Source organism: Thunnus albacares, chromosome 6 (assembly GCF_914725855.1).
Source record: "Thunnus albacares chromosome 6, fThuAlb1.1, whole genome shotgun sequence".
NCBI classification, from domain to species: domain Eukaryota; kingdom Metazoa; phylum Chordata; class Actinopteri; order Scombriformes; family Scombridae; genus Thunnus; species Thunnus albacares.
In genome coordinates, this window is record NC_058111.1 from 16493230 (window position 1) to 16512871 (window position 19642).

The following is a 19642-nucleotide window of genomic DNA, read 5'->3' on the forward strand; positions in this document are numbered from 1 at the left end:
GTATAAGGTACCTCAACTTAGAAAACAAACTTAATCAAATATACACTGGGTTAGACATCTGCTCATTGACTAAGTTGAGCACCTTGTGGGTTAAGCCAATAGCCTGCTAATTACCACATAAACTTCTAAACACTGCAGTGTTAACAATTAGTATTATAGTGCCATGAAGACATAACATCAGCTAATATTTATGATAACTTACATTGTCAACGATGCACACTGTAGTAACAAAAGATATTGATGACAAAGACTGAAGAACAGACCAGCCGAGTAACCACAAGGTAGACTCTATAACTGAATGAGTTGCGTGCACGTACTCAAAGTCTCTGAGGCAAAGTGGAAGCAATGTGTTGTGACATTGATTTTGCTCCAGCAGGAGATTTTATACAGCGCTCCCACATTCATATTTATGAATGTGTAGAAATACAACGTCCCTGCTGTTATAGGTGGTGTTGTTGTCTTCATCCTCATCTGGCACCTTAGGGAGCAGTACCAGCTTGGTGACTGGAGGGGTGCAGATTGTCCCTAAGATGACCGAATCCTTCCATTGTCACTGGGATGAATGCAGGAGACCTTTTCAATGGGCCAGACAACCCTGGGAAGCTGTGGGTCAACTACCATGATTACTTGGCCTACAGTAAGGTCAGCAATGGAGGGCCACCATTTCTAGTGATGTTGACGGTTGGGAAGGTACCAGAGGGTGAATTGGTCTATGCCTCCGACAGTGGCAGCCAAGATCACTGGAACCATATGCTGCCTGGGGAAGAGATGCATCCCGCCTCCCCATCAGCAGCAGGTTAGGTGTTATAAGGTCAGGGTCAGTAAGGTCAGAAGATGTGTATCCTAGCGGTTTAGAATTCAGAGTTCATCACTGAAGCATTGTTGTTAGCATCAGCTGGTACACAGCACTGAGGCAGGGTGATGTCCTGTAACTGAGGAAGCTCACCTTCCCATGCCTGCCATGCTGGAAGGAACTTGTCTGCAATAGGTTCATGCGATCATCTTTCTTTAATCCTCAAGGCCTGGACCAGGAACTTGGCAGATGTAGTGAAGGGAATTATGTACCCGAGTGGATCGTATTGGTTGGATCGTATTCAGCATGGTTGGTTGATTGGGTGACACAGGCCGATATTTATATCTCAATGTGTCTGATGGGCAGTGTCAACGCAAACCAACGGTGGACTCTCCAGGATCAGCCCTTTTGGCTCTTAGCCACAGCTCACATGTTGTTGATCGTGCCTCAGTTGGGAGATGAGAAATTACAGCTGTCATATTGGAAGCCCACTGCCTAATCTCAAATCTGCCTTTTGCAAAGAGAACTCTCAGTCACTCAAGGAGATCCTTTGCCTGCTGTGGTGAGCGTCGGGATTTAAGGAAGTTCTCCACATGGAATGAAGTGAGCACAGTCTCTGGAAGATCCTCATGGCTGCCTTGATAGCCTCTGACGTGACGTTGGACAGCATAGATGGCACAGCAGGGACTGCAAGCTGTGTCAAAGGATAGTACATGTCACTCATAAATATCAGGTGATCTATTTATTTACATATCATGCTAGATGAAGTGGAGAAGTGGTCAGTCTTCTGGAAGGAGTCTGATTTGGTGAAACATACCATGTATGTCTCCGCTGATTGCAACAACATGCTCTCAAGATCTGAGCAGGACTCCCAGTAGTGATGGAACAAGATAGGGCCCTGGTAGCAGGTTATCATTCAGGGCAGTCTGCTGGGGGCGAAAGGAACAATTGAACACCACCCTTGCCTTTGCATTGTGATGCACAATGTGATGAGTTATATACCAGGATTCAGCAGAACTGCTTGCCCCCTCCCTGGTGATTTTCTCTGCATATCCTGATTCCTCCAGCTTGTGTATTTCCTGATTATAAACATTGGCAAGGATATTGATAACAAAGATTGAAGAACAGACCAGCCGAGTGAGGGAGATTAACTATCCACACAGTAATGTCTATAACTGAATGAGTTGCGTGCATGCGCACAAAGCATCTGAGACAGAGTGGGAGGGCCATGCTTTGATGTCAATTATCTTCTAGCAGGAAATTTTATACATGAGGGATCAAAATACAAGGTAAAGCAGTTGCAGAGCATAATGTGGATAGCCAAGTTTATGTTTGGATATCACCTATGGTTAAAATCATTAATCCGTGAGAAGAGTTATCAGTTTTCACCTTCCTAAAATTGGTTAAAGATCCCCTCCATATATATATATATATATATATATATATATATATATATGAAGACATACAAAATTACTCTGCTTGGAACAATAATGTGAGTCTGATATATATATTTTTTTCCGGAAAAATAGTATAATTACCACATTAAAATCCTTAAAAAGGGCTTTACTCCTCCTTCTCCCTCATTAGAAATTCAAGAATCTATGAATATATAAATATATTTCATTAGTTTAACTGCTGGACACAAAATGTTGCCTACTGCACTGTTAAGTCCATTCTCAGTGGATGTGCACTGGAGGCTTCAAGTTTCCACATCACACATTTTAAGTTGAATATTGGATCAGGATTGGCTTCAAAACTAGTTGTGATGTCACAAATCATGCTCATAGGCCCACCCCTAAGTTAGTTTTTGATGCCAATTTTTAAGTAGATGCTGAATTGATATATGTTACTGTGCAGGAAGGTCAGGACAGTCAAGCATATGCAGTGCTGTATATATGGTTATTAATAAACCTCTGCATGCTCTGTGACACATGTCCTCGCCTCAGAGATACTTGGCAGGTGGCATGTTAAATATCATATCATAAATAATCAAATACGGGCACACGATAATTTTTTTATGGCTTAAAAGTATTAACATGAATTGATCCCCAAATATTTTGAAATGTAAATACATCTTTACAGTACATATCCAGTAATCTCCTTGTAAAATTATACTGTGGCTTTATTTTCAAGAGTTTAAACAACTTTTATGAACATTCAGAAGCAGCCTGCATTGTCTCAAGATACTGATAAAGCAGCTTAATAGTGCATGAAGGCAAAATAAGCAAACAGATATGTTAAATTTGCCATTTAATTTTGCCTTGACTCATAATGTATATGGTAACTAGAGTGGACCTCACTCAAGAAGGGTTTATAAAAAGTTTACAAAACATATGCTGTTGTAGTTTTGTCTTTTACTAATCAGTGTTTGTTTCAATGTCATATGAACCACTGTATTAGAAGACTTGGGAAGGATCTATGAACATTAAGCACAATGCTTTTAAATTTCCACTGCAGGGTTTAATTTTTGCTTTCATTCTCTGCTTATGATTCCTCTAGTCTGATTGGTAAGTTGATACAATGACATTCAACTACAAGAATGCTTTGGGTTTCTCACCAACCACAGATTCCAGTACGTGAGCCAGTGCAGAATAATGGACCAAAAACCTAAAATTATTAAGGGTTGAACAGCAGAGCATTTTCCAAATCCATGGATTCAAGGTCAGTTTGAAATGATAAATTGAAGAACCAGGACTGTTGATGTGGCCCAGCAGGATTTTGGGCAATTGAAACATTTGCGGTACATGTTTTGAATATTCTGCTATGTAGGATGATCATTCAGAAACTCTTCAACACAGGATTGCAAAGAAAAAGAGAAAACCCAAGAACTAGATCATTCAAATGCAGTGGACAATAACTGGGTTCCAAATTATTAGCAAGTATGCAAAAGAGGAAGAAAGAAGGAATGGAAACCACTGTGAGGATACATAGTAGGTAGGTACACACAACACCTAAAACCGAACTGAGGAGAACAGCAGACTGAACAGCAATAAATTTGCATACCGTAAAGGCAAAACAACGAAGAATTTTGATATAAAAAATACTCAATAATGATTACTTTGGACACATATTCAGCATGTAACAAGAGATACATGAATAATTAATACATGGACACAAGACCAGAGCTGTTTTCTTTTCACCATTTCTAAGATGCTGGAACACTTGAGAGACACAAATTAGGTGACATTTTTCTGTGAGTTTGATTGTATATAACAGCTGTTTATGGTTCATTACCAAAGGTATGCTATGTCTCTCTCATTAGTCATTAGTGCTGAAACAATTATTCAATAAACTGGTTCATCAGTCAACATGAAATGAATCAACATTTTTGATCATTGATAATTGATTTGAGTTTATGAGGATTTGCGACTTCTCTGTTATATCATTTTAAATTTAATATCTTTGTGTTTAAACTTAATATCCTCTATGAAGAGTGTTTGAGACTAAGACCACACATATTGAAAGCAAAGTTGAATTCCTCTCCACAAGGGTCGACACAAATGTGACACACACATTAACACATACAATGGAAAGATCTGACATTTGATTTTGCATGTCACCCTGACCCTCATGACAGTGCAGTGGTGGCCAAAAGGTTAGAGAAGTGAGCTTGTGACAGGAAGGTCATCAGTTCAATCCCTGGACCGGCAGGATAAATCTGGGTGGGGAAAGTGAAAAAGCAGTGCTTGGCCCTCCCTCATTACCGCCACTGAGGTGCTGCTCAGTGTACACATGAGACTGTGTACTGAGCAACTTCCAGGTGTGAATGTGTGTAACTGTGTGAATGTGATCAGGGTGTTCCTGCAAAAGAGGGGCTTCCTCTCAGTGAACCTTCCCTGAATAAGTAAAGGTTTAAAAAAAGATACAGCAGTATGCCAAAATAAATTGTTCCTTCAAAACACACTGATACTGGTACAGAAACACAGATGGTGTTCATTAATGTATTTACACGCATAATCAAACTATCTTAATGAAGTAAATTCCCTCTGTGGACTATAACACTGTAGCACAGTCCCACTCTTAACACAAACTTGCATGTGCATACGCATGAGTCAAACAAGTGAAAATTAGAAATAGAAACATCCGGATCAGACAAACACACACTAAAACAATGCTCCTTGTAACCCTGGCTGCTGGTTTGGAGCACTCCTTTAATTTCCTCCTCTACTTTGCACACTCCTGGATCCCAGCCGGACCTATGAACCATATAACAATTTGTCACAGTCCGAGGGGAATTCAAATGTCACCAAGGAGACCAATATGCTGCTATTCGGTTTTAGTTTCTGTACAATGTTTGGCCTTTTGGTGTTTGTTCAAATAAAGTATATTCAGTATTAAAATATATATATAATCTTTCTTTGAAATTAAAATGTGCCAGATGAACACTGGAGAAAACTCTTGGACACCTTGGCATTACACCTTGAAAAGTGTGTTGAACAGCCTAATGGTTATGCCCATGCCATCTTAGAGTATGAACACCTCTCTGCTTTGTATTTCAGTGTTGTCAGCATTAGTATGAAACCCTGGCTTCTGTTCTGCTGCTGCCAAGACTCTCTAGTAATAACAAGGGAGATGTCAGATGAGAAGCCTTTGCTCATAAATCTGCTACTGAGGCTGACACAGAGAGTTGTGTCTTTCCTGCGATGGTGTATCTGTTGTGTAGGCTGAATATTTAAATGACTCCAGACTACTTTAGTTCCTCCTCTGGAGCATTAACAATATAACACCCTTCATCAATGAGGTGTTGTTTTTTTCTCAAAGACACACAGAACTGGGGCTGCAACTAACGATTATTTTTATTATTGATTAATCCGTGTATGTCCTCAATTAATCAATTAGTTGTTTTGTCTATAAAATGTCAGAAAATGGTGAAAAATGTTGATCACTGTTTCCCAAAGCCCAAGATGACATCCTCAAAAGTCTTGTTTTATCCCAAACAACAGTCCATAACACAAAGATATTCAGTTTACTGTCATAGAAGACTAGAGAAACCAGAAAATGTTCACATTTGAGAAGCTGGAATGAGAGAATTTGGACATTTTTTTCTTAAAAAATGACTCAAAACAAGGAATTGATTATCAAAATAGTTGGTCACTGATCGATTAATCGACGAATCGTTGCAGCTCTACACAAAACACAGTGATGGTTATTAGATTCACTTTTCTCCTTGTGGCAGCAAAGGTGAAGACTTGACTACAGTATATGATGTTGCTGTCATCTCACCCCACCTTGTGGCGTATTGCCTTCATAGCAGTTTACGACTATTTCTTCCTGTAACGTCATGTCTGACCACCAGAGGTCAGAACATAACATGTATTACTGCTGTATCTGAATGGTAATGGTATGTAGGTGGAGTTTGACTTCATGTAAGCAGCAGTTCCTCCCTCTCCTTTTTTTGCGTGCCAGTGTGGCTTGTGAAGGGGGACACGCACGAGCACAGTACTGAAAACATACCAGGCACGTGAGATATTAACAGGTGCTGTCAAAAGCATGTAGACTTACATAATGGAAACACAGTCTGCACCTGCTTGGTTCCCAAAACTGTATAATATGAAATGTTAAACATCCTCCTCTCTTTGTAAACAGGCATGAGATCACGGAGGTAATAATTTTTATTTATTGGGGTCTTCGCTGAGGTCTTACATGCTATTTCTTACTCTTGTCATAATGATCTAATCCTTCCAAATGATTACTCCTTCTATAAATAGTTATACTATTCTGCGGCTGGGTATGCAAATAATGACTGCTAGTTCAGTATGTGTACCTGTTGCTCTCACTTTGTTCTCAGGTAAACGTTTTGCATTCTGCATGCATTCCCAGGTATCATTTTTTCCACAGGCCTATTTTTTTCCTTTCTCTGTAGTGAGTTTCAAAATGTCTTCTTTTGGCTCATAAGCATTTTCTTGTGATATGGTTATTTCAAACAGTTGCTTAAAACTCTCAACAATCCCATAAATAATTTGTCCTTCCTTTTTGTTAAGTTTAAATATGTCAAGTTTTCGCAGGTTTTGCATGTTTTCTAGTCATTTGGCCATTTCCTAAACTGTTTAATCTAAGATAGAAGTAGCTTTTGGTTCCAGTGTCAAAATAAATAATGTTGAAATGGCTAAAAAGGAAACCAACTGTTGGTGCTGAGATGCCTAATGTAAAAAAAAAAAGATATAGTTTGGTTTAGGAAATTGCAGTAAGGTATATATTTTAAGTTGAATACAACAATCCCTTGAGCACCACAATCAGTCCAATGTCAACTCATATTTTGGTCTGAACCACTTCAAGCATCAACAAATATTTTTTGTACCAGGGTTGCTTATCAACTGAATTTTAATACTTTTTTTTGGCCATGTCATGACAACAACACAACAGGAATTCCCAATCATGATCAACATTGCATAGTAGATACTCAAATATGCAAGGCAAGCAAATATCCAAGAAGGTCTTTTGTTCCACCACCAACAGGATTAAGTCGAGTTGATTTTTGAGAAGTTTTGAACTTAGTAGATGTTTTTCCACTGATTTCCAGAGGTCAACATGGTGCTAGTAAATATAGTTGGGTAAATTTTTGCCACTGACCAATATTTGGGTTTTGTGAGGAAGAAAAGAAGTTTAATCTATAAAGCCGGTCCAATATTCACTATATAAAAACCTTTCAAGGTTTCAAACTCCAACCTACTAAACTATGACTTTAGGTAGATGATACTGATCATTCATTCATGTATGCTGCTACTGTAGAATAATTGACACGGCTTTTGAGTTATAATGCAAGTCAGTTTAATAGAAAAGTTTCTCTCAGTAGTGAGTAAACAGTTAAAACTGAAGGTTGTGACAAAGCTATCAGTGAGGACACAAACAGAAAGTTTGCAATTTCCCTGCCATCCTTAGTGAGTACACAATTAAGTCTTCATTTTACCTGCCCTGCATGTGTACAATGTTGTATTTGTTTGATCTATGTACCTTTGCTTGGCCCGTAGAAGTGCTGTTTGGATCCTCACATCTGGTGTGATACCTAGATGCTGCACTGCCTTTGCAATAAGCCACTCTGGATTGCAGTGATGGGTTAGAGACTGATTATGTGCATGTGCGTTATGTTTCTTTTATGTCTCAGTAGTAAATTATATCCCACAGCTAATTTGGGGGGAATTTTAAGAAGTAATTATAACACAAGATGGGAAAAGACTGAATCACTGGACTCATCTAAGATGGCGACGAGTCTGCATATCAGCAGGAGGTTAACAGCTGGTGCAGTCAGAACAACTTGGAGCTGAACACACTCAAGACTGTGGAGATGTCAGTGAACTTTAGGAGACACCCCTCAGCACTACTCCCCCTCACAATATCCAAAAGCCCTGTGTCAACCTTGGAAACCTTCAAGTTTCTGGGAACTACCATTTCTCAAAACCTGAAGTGGGAAACCAATATCAACTCCATCTTCAAAAAGGCTTAGCAGAGGATGTACTTTCTACAGCAAATGAGGAGTATGGTCTGCCACAGGAGCTGTTGCACCAGTTCTACACCACATTCATTGAATCCGTCCTGTGTAGATCCATTACGGTCTGGTTCGGACCAGCCACTAAACAGGACAGGAACAGACTACAGTGAACAGTAAGGACAGCTGAAAAGAATCATTGGTAATCCCCTGCCCATCCTCCAGGACTTGCACTCTTCAAGAACCAGGAAACAGGCAGGGAAAATCATTAGAGATTTCTCACACCCTGAATGCAACTTTTTCAATTCCTCCCCTCCAGCAAACCCTGTATACCAAAACTACCAGACACAAGAGAAGTTTCTTTCCTCATTCCTTTACTCTCATAAATAGCTGACCAGTATCATCTGCTGTGCCATAGCTACTCTTGTTTCTTCAGATAGTTATTACACCCAGCTTCACGTCTACAGATATTGTATTGTACAAAAAATCATACATCACAATTTCATTCCCATACATGATGCACATTATTTGTTGTTTGCAATACCACACACACTTGCACTTTATGTATATTGTTTGTCTTTTACATAATCTGTATAGTGCTTTGTATTGTGTATTGTCTGTAAATAATACACACATTGTCTGTATATTGTCTGTATTGCGTGTGAGACACCAACAGCTGGAACCAAATCCCTTGTGTGTGTTAACATACTTGGCCAATAAATCTGATTCTGATTCTGAGTTGAAATTGTAAAGATTTTGTTGTACTGTTTGTTAGGTTGTCCCTGTCTTCTTGTCTTAAACCAGATTTTTTAGGTTTGTGTGTGTGTTTGTGTGTGTTTGTGTGTGTGATTGATTCTAAACAATGAGTGGGCATTCTTGTCTTTATTGAGGAAGTAGCTTCTGTATTAAAGCATCAAAGCAAAAACCGTAGGAATGGTATTCGACAGCACTGAAGACGCCTTCTGTGTGTGCAGGTGTGGATGTCAAGCTGTGGCTCAGACATTGATTTATGTCTTATGCAGTAAATGAATAATTTTGTCCTCTTGCAGTCTCCTTTCTTTTCCCCTCCCTCCTCTGACCTTAGAATTTAGCACAGGTGGATAAACATGAAAAACAACAAAATGTAAAATTTGATGGGATATACAGAAATTTAGGATTGTTTTTGATTTGGAAAAAGTCAAAAGTGAAAATCCACCTTAAAACACACAGTTCCTATGATATTGTGTTCCAAAGTCTCGGGTTGTAAACGCCACTAATAGCAGTAAATTAAACCAGTTTTTGACAGTTTTTGGTGGCCTAATTTTCAAAGCAATCCGTAATCAAAGTCTACAGTAACATGAATTGAAAGGATCGTTAATAGTTTAAAGAAATGGCTTGTTCATAGTGGTTTGCTAATTCCATATTAGCTTAAATTAGAGGTCAGCACCTTTTCATTTTTATATCATATACCTCCAAACCAAGGAAACTTGACGATGGGAGTTGTATCCAATGTTTACATGTTTTACCATTAACTACCAAACCAATGAGAGAGAAGAAGCTGCACACCTGTTTAAAGAGGTTTTTAATGAGAGGGTCCTGCAAAAATGGTTATTGTTGGTTATGATGTACTGTACCACCACACACCCTGCCGCAATGGGGATGTTGGCAGTCACATTTTCTGTTCAGCCCCTTTATGTCAGTTTTAACTGTGGGTTACCAAAAGTTTCATAAGATGACACTGTTTACACACCCGCCCACCCATTTTGAAAGCAGCCATTTATTCAGTTAACTGGATGTCTGGCTTCAACTTAACTTTCATGATTCTTGTTTATGTGGGTTACCAAAGGCCACCAGAAGTTCTCATAAGTTGACATTGCTCACACACCCCCCCCCCCACACACACACAAATGTCATCTTGAAAGCAGCCATAGCATGCCTCAGCTGGTGTGCCTCAGTCCATCTTTACCTGAGGATAAGCTGTAATTTATCTGATCACATTGTCACATCTTTAGTTGAAACAAATTGCTATGTGGGTTTGCCTACTCTTGACCTTTCTTTCTCCTCATTCTAATTTGTTTCTATGTGTCTTGATGTAGCTGTTAAAGACATCAGTGATGTCTTAAAGTGAAACTTTAAGACAAAAGTGATGTCTTAAAGTGAAACTTAATGTCACACCGGTGGCAGTTGAAGCCAAACCCCAGAGGCCTGACATTTGTGCCAAGGAACACTGGGTTCTCTTTGTAACAGAATAACAATATGACATTTTTCCTGTAAAAGATGGAGCCTGGGTGCTTCAAAGTAGTTTGAAAAAAGTCACATGTCATGCTTATTCAGGAGCAGGACCTCTCAAATATGTGTAAAAAACACATAATAGATTGGAAAAGAGATTGTCCTTGCTGAAATGTTGAATACAATATAGTACAAAAACATATTTTTTTTATCACATTCATAATAATAGGACACTACCACAAACTCAAAAAACTGATTCTCTGACATCTTCATTGTCTTTACAAAATTTGTAAGAGCTTTTGAGCTTCACAAATGTAGCATTTATTGTACAACTAGTTTCCATCACATGATTGTACATATTGTACTTATATTGAGTCCACCTCATGTATGCAATCAACCTATTTTCAAGCTTATGAAGTATAATATTCTACTCTACTGCCTTTAATTTGCTCTCTCCTTTCCGGTCTTTTAAGCAGTTGCCAGAATAGCACTGTAAGCGTTGTGTTCCAGTTAGTTCATGCATTTCTTTGTAATTGATTATCAGGCTTAAAGATCACACCAAGGTTTCTTACAGATGTTTTTATTTAGTTGCAAACTTGTTCAGAGGGGCAACAGAACTATTGCTGTTGCTTCACAGCTCAGGGTTATCAGAGTGTAATAGAATGAGATTATTAGACATCTACCATTTTAAATGATTCCTGTGCAGAAGAGCAACTTTGTTGAAATCATAAAGTTGAACAGAGAGGTGAATCTGTGCTGTACGGTTGTAGCATTGCAATGAAAGGAAAGACTGTGTCTGTATATAAAGTGTCCAATAGGGGAGCATATGAAATTGAAAATCATGACAGGGCAAAGCATTCACAGCAGGGGATGCCACAGGTAACTGAGGGTGAGGAAAAGATGTAGTTAGTAACAGACAAAAATGCTTTTTCACAGGTGAGATTAGATTCACTCCAACCCAAGCTACAAATCTACAATTTTGTAATGGAGTATTCACCAGTGTTTTGCCACTTTAAGGATGGTCATTTTTTTACTGTGATGCAGCATAAATTTAACCTCCATGTATTTTCTGTGGTAGTTAAAAGATACATAATGACAGGCTGGGCAACTGCTCATCATTTGTATTTCTGGAAAATATTACCATCTCCGTGAAGTGTGGAACCATTATCAGTCGAATCAATGTCTCCTTGTCAGGCGATCACTCAGTGCATATTGCATATACTGTGATTGTACATGTTCACAACATGTGAGGACCTGACAAGACTTTCGCTTTTTGTCAAAGGGTGTTTCCATGTGTAATAATATGAGACATTCTGTTATTTCAGTTATTTTCCCTTCAATGAATTCCTTTTATATTCAGTATTCATGGTTTCGTTTTGAGACATCAGTGTCAATTGACAGCAGAACCATGGGTTTTTTTAGTCAAAGGATGTATCCATAACAGAAATGATAGACAATAATATGAGGTTTTCTGTTATTTCAGCTGTTTTCCCTTCAATTGAATCCTTTTTTCGGTATTCATAGTTTCATTTTCATCATCAGTGTCAATTGACATTAAAATTGTGCTGTTTTTTTGTTTTGTTTTGTTTTGTTTCTGTGTTCCAAAGGAACACTGTGTCCTTTTGGCCACAGAACATGTAAATATAGGTGTCTCTTGTTTCTCTTCCCAACCAAACAATATTGTAATCATACTTTCCTGTAGAGGAAATAGAGAGATTAACAAATCAACAGTAAATTAAAGGACAAAAAATGTTGATATAAAGTGTTTATTTCTTCCCTGCTAATGCAGATATAGCAAGATCATTTTTTGTGTGTTCAGAATATACAGTAGTGCCTTAAATATGTCCTCTACTCTAAGGTCACATCTGTAGTTTCCATGGTGATGAATCTCATGCTCAGCATACCTAAGATTAAGTGAAGAAGAGTACTGTATTTCTGATGGTCGGCTCCACCCTCTTGGGGTGTGTATCTGCTATAGTCAAATCAATATACTGTCTTCTCACATATCCCCATGTGTGGAGCGCACACACACTATGTCTGCTTGTATTGATTGTATTTGCATGTGCATGTGCATATGTTGTTATGAATATGTATAGATGTTTTTTAACCTTTATTCACAGTATTGCGCTCTTTGTATATAATTTCCATGTTTGTGTGTGCTTATATGCATGTAGGAGGACATCTTCACCTATTACACTTGTGAAAGCATATCTGTGCAGATATCTGTCTGTATGTGTCTGTGTGTGCATGTATGTGTAGAATAACTGCTATTGTTAAGGATGTTTGGCTAGGCAGACTTTATACATCAGTGTGCATCTCTGTGTCCCAGGGGAGCTGTGCAGTGTGCCTGTTCTCACGGGATGGGGTGTGTCTGAACACCTATCCCAGGGGCATCTCCAACACAGGGGGAGGCTTAGACGGACTGACCCCTCTGTCTGACCTCTGCACGGTCCTCCACTGGGCCCCACAAGCTCTGCTTCTGCTGGCGTCTGTCTGTGTGAGCCCCCTCGGCAAAGATTCTTTCAGGTCTGGTTTACAAAAAAGCAACGGGAGATAGTAATGTCACATGTGCGCCGACTTCTGAAAGAGTGCAATATCAGCCGAGCAGTACAGTAAAGCCACCAGGATACTCTGAAATAAATCAAAATGGGTGTGTTCCCAGACAGTTGTTGAATGTGGCGTAGCAGCCAAATACCTGTAAACTCATTACAACTCCACGTGTATCAGATTAGTGTTGTCTACATCAGATAGAGGAAGTCACCACGGAAGCAGATTCTGATTGCAATTACATCAAAAAAAAGAAGAAAGTTTGGTTGCCCATCTTGTTTACACTGCAAAAATCTATGCCAAATTCAGCCTTTCTAAATTCATTTTCATCTGGAGTAGGTCTAAGTGTGATCAATGGTTACAATTTTCTTAAATTGCTGACACACTTTTGCATCTATAAAATTGTTAATAGAAGAGTTGTTATATTGTAAATTGTGCTTCCTGGTGAGTAGAAAGGTTATTATCTAAATATTATTGTGGAATGGGCAGACTACTGCATAAAAAACCCACCCAAATTCATGACATGTACCTGCCTAAGTGTTGGTTCCTTCGGTTTATGGTTCCTCCTAAGCCAAGCTGGTGTTTAATTAGGTGGCGGCAGTTTGCTGTGTGAGCCAGGCCTAGACCAAAGAGGAGGATTAGAGAAGTGAGAAACTAGGGCAGAGGAAGAGGATAACGCAGACACAATAGCTACCTGCACAGTGGCTATTAAACCCAAAGGCTGGGGAGCAGCATTTACATATCACCTTTTCCGATCAAGCAGGGACACGTTTGTCGGTTGACAGCAGGAAACTGTGTCAGTAGGAGCAGGAGTAGTTTATCTAACCAACATGACAAGACTGCACTTCATCCAATCTGCTTTTGCAGCTAACAGCCAGGGCCAACAGGCATTATCGGCTACAGTAAGGGGATTAGGCTGCCATGTGCACTGTGAGAGCAAGGGAGGGAAGAAAGGAAGGGAAATGTAGTTGTGGATCTGGAGATTGAGGGAGTGGAGATTAAGAGATTTTTTTTTCATTTTAAATGCTGGCTCTACTCTCCAGAACACCAAAGTCCCAGTGAAAACAAGCACGAGCCAATGTCAGCTTTCATGTTAGCATAAAGATCCCTGACTGTGTTTTCATTATAGAGCAGAATCCTTTAATAGCACTGACTACTGAAATTATATTAAACTGACTCAGCAGTTGCCAACATGATATGATTTTACAGCCTTCCATGCTCGATACCGTGGGACTAAAATGGTGGCGGTATGTATGGGAAAAGTATCTGTGGATGTACTGGAGGATTAAGAGTGGAATGAGCAAATATGTGAAAAATATTCCAATTGTTAGAGAGTCAAGGAGAGAAGGAGAAGAGGTAAGACAATGTTGTCAACAGACCGACAGAATCTGTGGTTGTTATAGCAACATGGAGCCTCTACCCTGCAGCCAGCAGGGTTCCCACAAGATGGTGATGACATCATTGCCATGGAAGCACTGACATTTTTACCTCGGTCCATCTCTTTTACGAGGGAAAAGTAGGTTATAGTTTTACTTTGCATGAGGGGTTCTTTGCCTCTGAATAACTTCCTTGTTAGTCAACATTTATTAAACCAGTTTTTTCCTTTTGACAAATTTAATTTGGCTTATTTTGGGCAGTCCTCCATTCTGGCTCCAATACTACAGGCTGACCTGGCTGGTACCCTTTCAGTGTTTCCATTTGTAGAGTGTCGGGACAATACTTTTGTCAAGGCCATGTGAAGGACATCAGCCCAGCCAAACACAGCAGCATGTGAGAAGAACAGTAAACAAGGTGACCACACCTCAAAACTCTCTTTCATACCTTGTGTAAACTTCCACATACACCTGAGTGACCTCTACTCTGGAGTGGACCAGTCTCAGCCAGCCACTTGTAATGTACACAGGACTATGAAAACACACATTACATACTCACATGCATGTTTCTCCATGGACATGTAAAGATATACACATAAATAAGTAGGCACACATAAACAATACATGTACACATGGTTTGCTTTGTGATGTGAGGAGATGTTTTTCATAGCAATTGATGTCTAGCATAACCCATCCATAAAACCATGGCCAATTTGTTACCAATTTATTATATTTCTAAAATGTATATAACTACATTTTTCTGATTAGATGAGTTAATAAATAGTATAGAAAGACTTCAGACTTGCCTTTTAGTAAACTGCACTCAATGAACCTAACCTGTCATTCATACTACAGTGCAGATGGTTTCACCTCACTCCTCCTGGGATGTTTTTTCTAGCATCTGTATCACATCAGGAAATGACAGTTGGCAAGCTACTAGGTACTAGGGGTGTGCCCGAATACAAAAACGTTATTTTGCAAAGCACAAATAGTGTTTTTTTTTTTTTTTTTTTTTTACAAATATTTGTTTCATACAAACATTTTAAAAATTGTTTGTTTTAGGGAAGAAAAAAAACCCTGTGTCAAATACCAGCGCGCAGGTCAGTTACTTCGCTATCTCAGTCTCTCTCCTCTGCTCCGCTGTTACGTCTGTCAGCAGGTCTCAACAAAGGGAGTCACATCCACCTGCTACATGATGCACATTTCCTTATTTGAACATCACTCCCGGAGTTGGGGGTGTTCGCCAGATATAAAGCTGAGCTCCTGACACAAGTGAAGCACTCCTAAGGGACTCTCCACAACCTGTTGTTCCCCTTCTACTTTCCACAAAGTTAGGTTGTAAAAAATAGGCAATAAATGAAAAGTGCAACGCAAGAATTGCCTTTGAAGTTCTTCCCCACACATCACATGCTGTGCTGTCTCTGTGTTATGGGTGTATACATAGGTAGAGGTCTGCCTGCAATGAGGTGATGAGTAGAGTTTTAGCTCAGTAGTCACCGCAGTCGTCTATGATCTGGGAGACTCCAGTTTGAGACCCGGAGTGAGGGCCTCCTTTGTAAGGTAGTTTATTCATGAACACTTATTGTAACATTTTAATTTTCTAAAATTAAAAGCATAATAAAAATAAAAACAGGATTTATAAGCCTCTTTCCACTTTTATTCGAATACAGATACAAATACAAATTATTTTGCTGCCTCAACAATTACAGATACAAATACAAATACTGGGATCTCTGCACATCTGTACAAGCTACAGGAGAGCTGAATAACTGAAAATGGTGAATATGCATTGTTCCCATAGGTCAACTTATTTGATTGTAAATTTTGTGCACTAAATGCATTTTTTATATCAGCAATGCTTAATTTTTGTCATGGCTACTGTATGTTTTTATAGTTCAATTTAGGTCAATACAAAGATTAAGGCAACTACAACAGTAACATCCTCAAACCAGCCAGCAATGGAAGTACTCTCAGTGGTTTTGTCTGGAATGGGTAAACCATTGAGACTGTGATATTATGATTTGATCAGGTGGAGGCAAAGTCTTATCCCACCAGGCCAAAATATTTTAGTTGTCCTCTAGTAGCCCCCACATTTATGGTTAAACCGAAGCAGGGACTGCAGGGACCGCAGGGAACAGAATTCTGTGTGTTCCATTTATGCTATTCATGACATGTCGGAGCATGTGCACGCTGCACGTGTAGAGAGCAATGAAATACTGGTTGTTACTGGAATTTTTTAGATATTTCAATATTTTAACGTCCGTGGCAACATTAGCAAAGGTTGTAATTGTTGACTGTTTCATCACAAATGACAAATACATGCACAGAGTTTGAACTGTCTTAGAACAGACTGCCTTGACACGTTAGACTTAAAAAGAAGCAAAAAAAGTTGCATGAGAAACAGAGCAATCACGTCTTTTCCCTTCTTTTTCATTCTTTGAGCCCAATCACAAAGAAAGCCAGTGAACAAGAACGGTGTAGGAGGTAGAAAATGAGAGACTGACAGAGTGAGAGTGGGCTGGTGAAAAGAAGAGATTCTGAGCTCCTCCATGCTATACAGTATCGTGTGACTCCAGAGCTGAAGTGTGGGTAAAGGAGCCTGGTAAAGGGGGGAGGGGGAGGCGTGGTGAGAAGGGCGTGTTGATCTCAGCAAATCAGAGCACTGGCTCAGTCTGGTTTGTACAGCCCAGGCCTGAATGTTCCCTTCAGATGTCCCGTGGAAGATTGTGTTCTGCTCGTGTTTTTAGTATACAGGTCGCCTGCCTTCCCTACCCTGACATCTCAAACACATTCATCTGTCTGCTCTCTGACATTACCTCAGCTCCCTGTGAACTTCTGGCCAATGGTTAGTTGTACTCTGGCAGCTAAATGTGTTATTGCAGAGGTAAGCTATCTACACTTTAGTGCTTAAATACACAGCAGAACTATCTAAACCCTAAGACATAAACAAAAACATGGTTAAAATTATTTTGAGTTGTCACAATACCGGACTGTAACTGGCTGCCAAGAACAGCTTTACTAAATCAAATGAATGTGCAAAGCCTGTGGTGTTGCAGGGTGTGACAGTACTAATGCAAACTTGCCTGACTGGATGGAGAAATATGTAAGTGAATTTTTTCTTGACAGTAACAATGTATGGACTCCCCGTGCTTCACTGGCACTGATGATGATACCCGAGCTGGGATTGATGCAATGTCTGCATCCTTCAGTCATCCTTGTGCATCCTTGTGAGGAATGTTAGAAATCGATTTTGCTTTTTATCCTTGTGTCTGACCTTTAGGGTGACCAAAGGGATACTCACTGGGAGGGAGAAGAGCAGGAGCAAATCATTAGATTATCCATTCGAATACATTTAAATTATCATCCCTGATTTGGCTGAATTAAAGCAAGAATGACAATTAAAAGCAGTAAAATATTTTTATAAGACTTAACTCTGTCCATGCAGTAAAGCAAAGACCCTACACTGAACAGGAAAACAAGACCAAACACATTGCTCTCCTCTCTGTGTTATTGATTGACCTCAGCCTAATGCAGCTCATTTATTCAACTACACAAATACACACACAGTGACACAAACACGTTCGTGTACACGTTTACACAATGCGTGCACATGGACCCACTTGTATTGTTTATTGTCCTCTTCTTCTGACCGTGGCACAGAGGGAATGCTGATAGGCTTCTGTTTCCAGAGGCAGTGACAGGGTGTGTTTTGACCAGCCTGGCCTGAACAGACAGCTACAGTATGACCTCCACTAGGTAGCTCAGTCTACCTATTACAGATGGAGAGTGTATGCAGGGAGATCGAATGACTAACTGTGAAGAGAGGCAGCAGATAGGAAGAATAATTTCCCTTTGCGCTCAGTGCTCCTTTATCTTTATTAAATGAAGAAAGGAGCCAAGAAAAGAGGCATGATAATTAATATAAAGATGAATGAAGATGAAAGAATGTAAAATCACAGTCTTCTAAATCACATTACTTTTATGTGTGTGAGCATACTGTATATATAGAGTGTTGGCAGGCACAATCTACTAAATTTAACAGATAACTGATATTAACCAGAATTGGCAGACACACTTAAAATACATCACTTACAAGTCCAAAACATAGTCAGCATTTCACAGAATACATGTTCCTTGAACTGAACTTTGGAGCAAAAGCAACCCAAATAGTTAAATATTCAAAGCTAAAAGAAGTGGGACACACACAAAAAACATCTTTTCAACACATGGTGCAGTTTAAACAAGTTTCTCTTCAAATATGCATTATTATTATGATATATAATTATTCTATAAATATATATCAAGTGAATACGCAGGTTGGTATGTGTGTGAATGGGGGAGGGTCGTGTGAGAGAGAATATGTTAAGGGGTGTGGAGAGGATAAAAAAAGATGTGCAGCTATATGAGGCTTTGCAAGTAACTTGTTCTATAAGGGGTGAACAGATGCTGTTAAAATGTGACAGCACAACATACAGATTACATACTTAAGCAGTTGTGCTCCTAATATAGACATAATTGTAAAATTGCTTGCAGACAGTGAGCAGTTTCCGTAATTATTTGTCCCATAAAGAGACTTGAAATCACAGCTGTAGACAGGATGCTCCTGTTCAACAGGGTGAACTGGCTAATGGGCATTGGTTGTAAATTTAAAAGCTTTTTTAATGGTCTAATGTCTGAAACATAGTTCAAATAAGGTGAGTGATTAGACAGTATGTGGGAGGTCTTACTCGTTAAGGTTATGTTATTCTTTCCCCACATATAAGTCACAGTGAATTGCAGAAATGTGTCTTGCATCACATACTTCAACAATAATCTGACAATCTATCATTATACATCGTAAAAACATTTGATATTACCCAACAGTATACCACCATAATTATCTAAAATTACACAAACTATATATATAAACCAATAAACCAATACAGTTCTTAATAATCTATAAAGTCTCATTATGGACATATCTCTGTGTCTATAATGATAATCTTGAATACATAAATTAGCTACACTTTCTGATCTACTGTATATTACAATAGTAACACATGCGAATTAATACTTGGAGAAAAGATTGTAAGTAATTGAGATAATAAAGAAGTAACTATGCCCAAATGACTAGCTCATCTGAACAGTCAATCAAAGACAGTAAACACAGGAGCATGTTTGTAGGCAAGGCATGTGAGTCTGATTACACAGTGTAAATGCGTAAATAATTTCGGGAGGCCCCTCCTGCTCACATAAGGCTCTGCGAGATCAGACAGGATTTAGGGGGCATCCTGTCACTTCTGTGCTACAGGGATAACT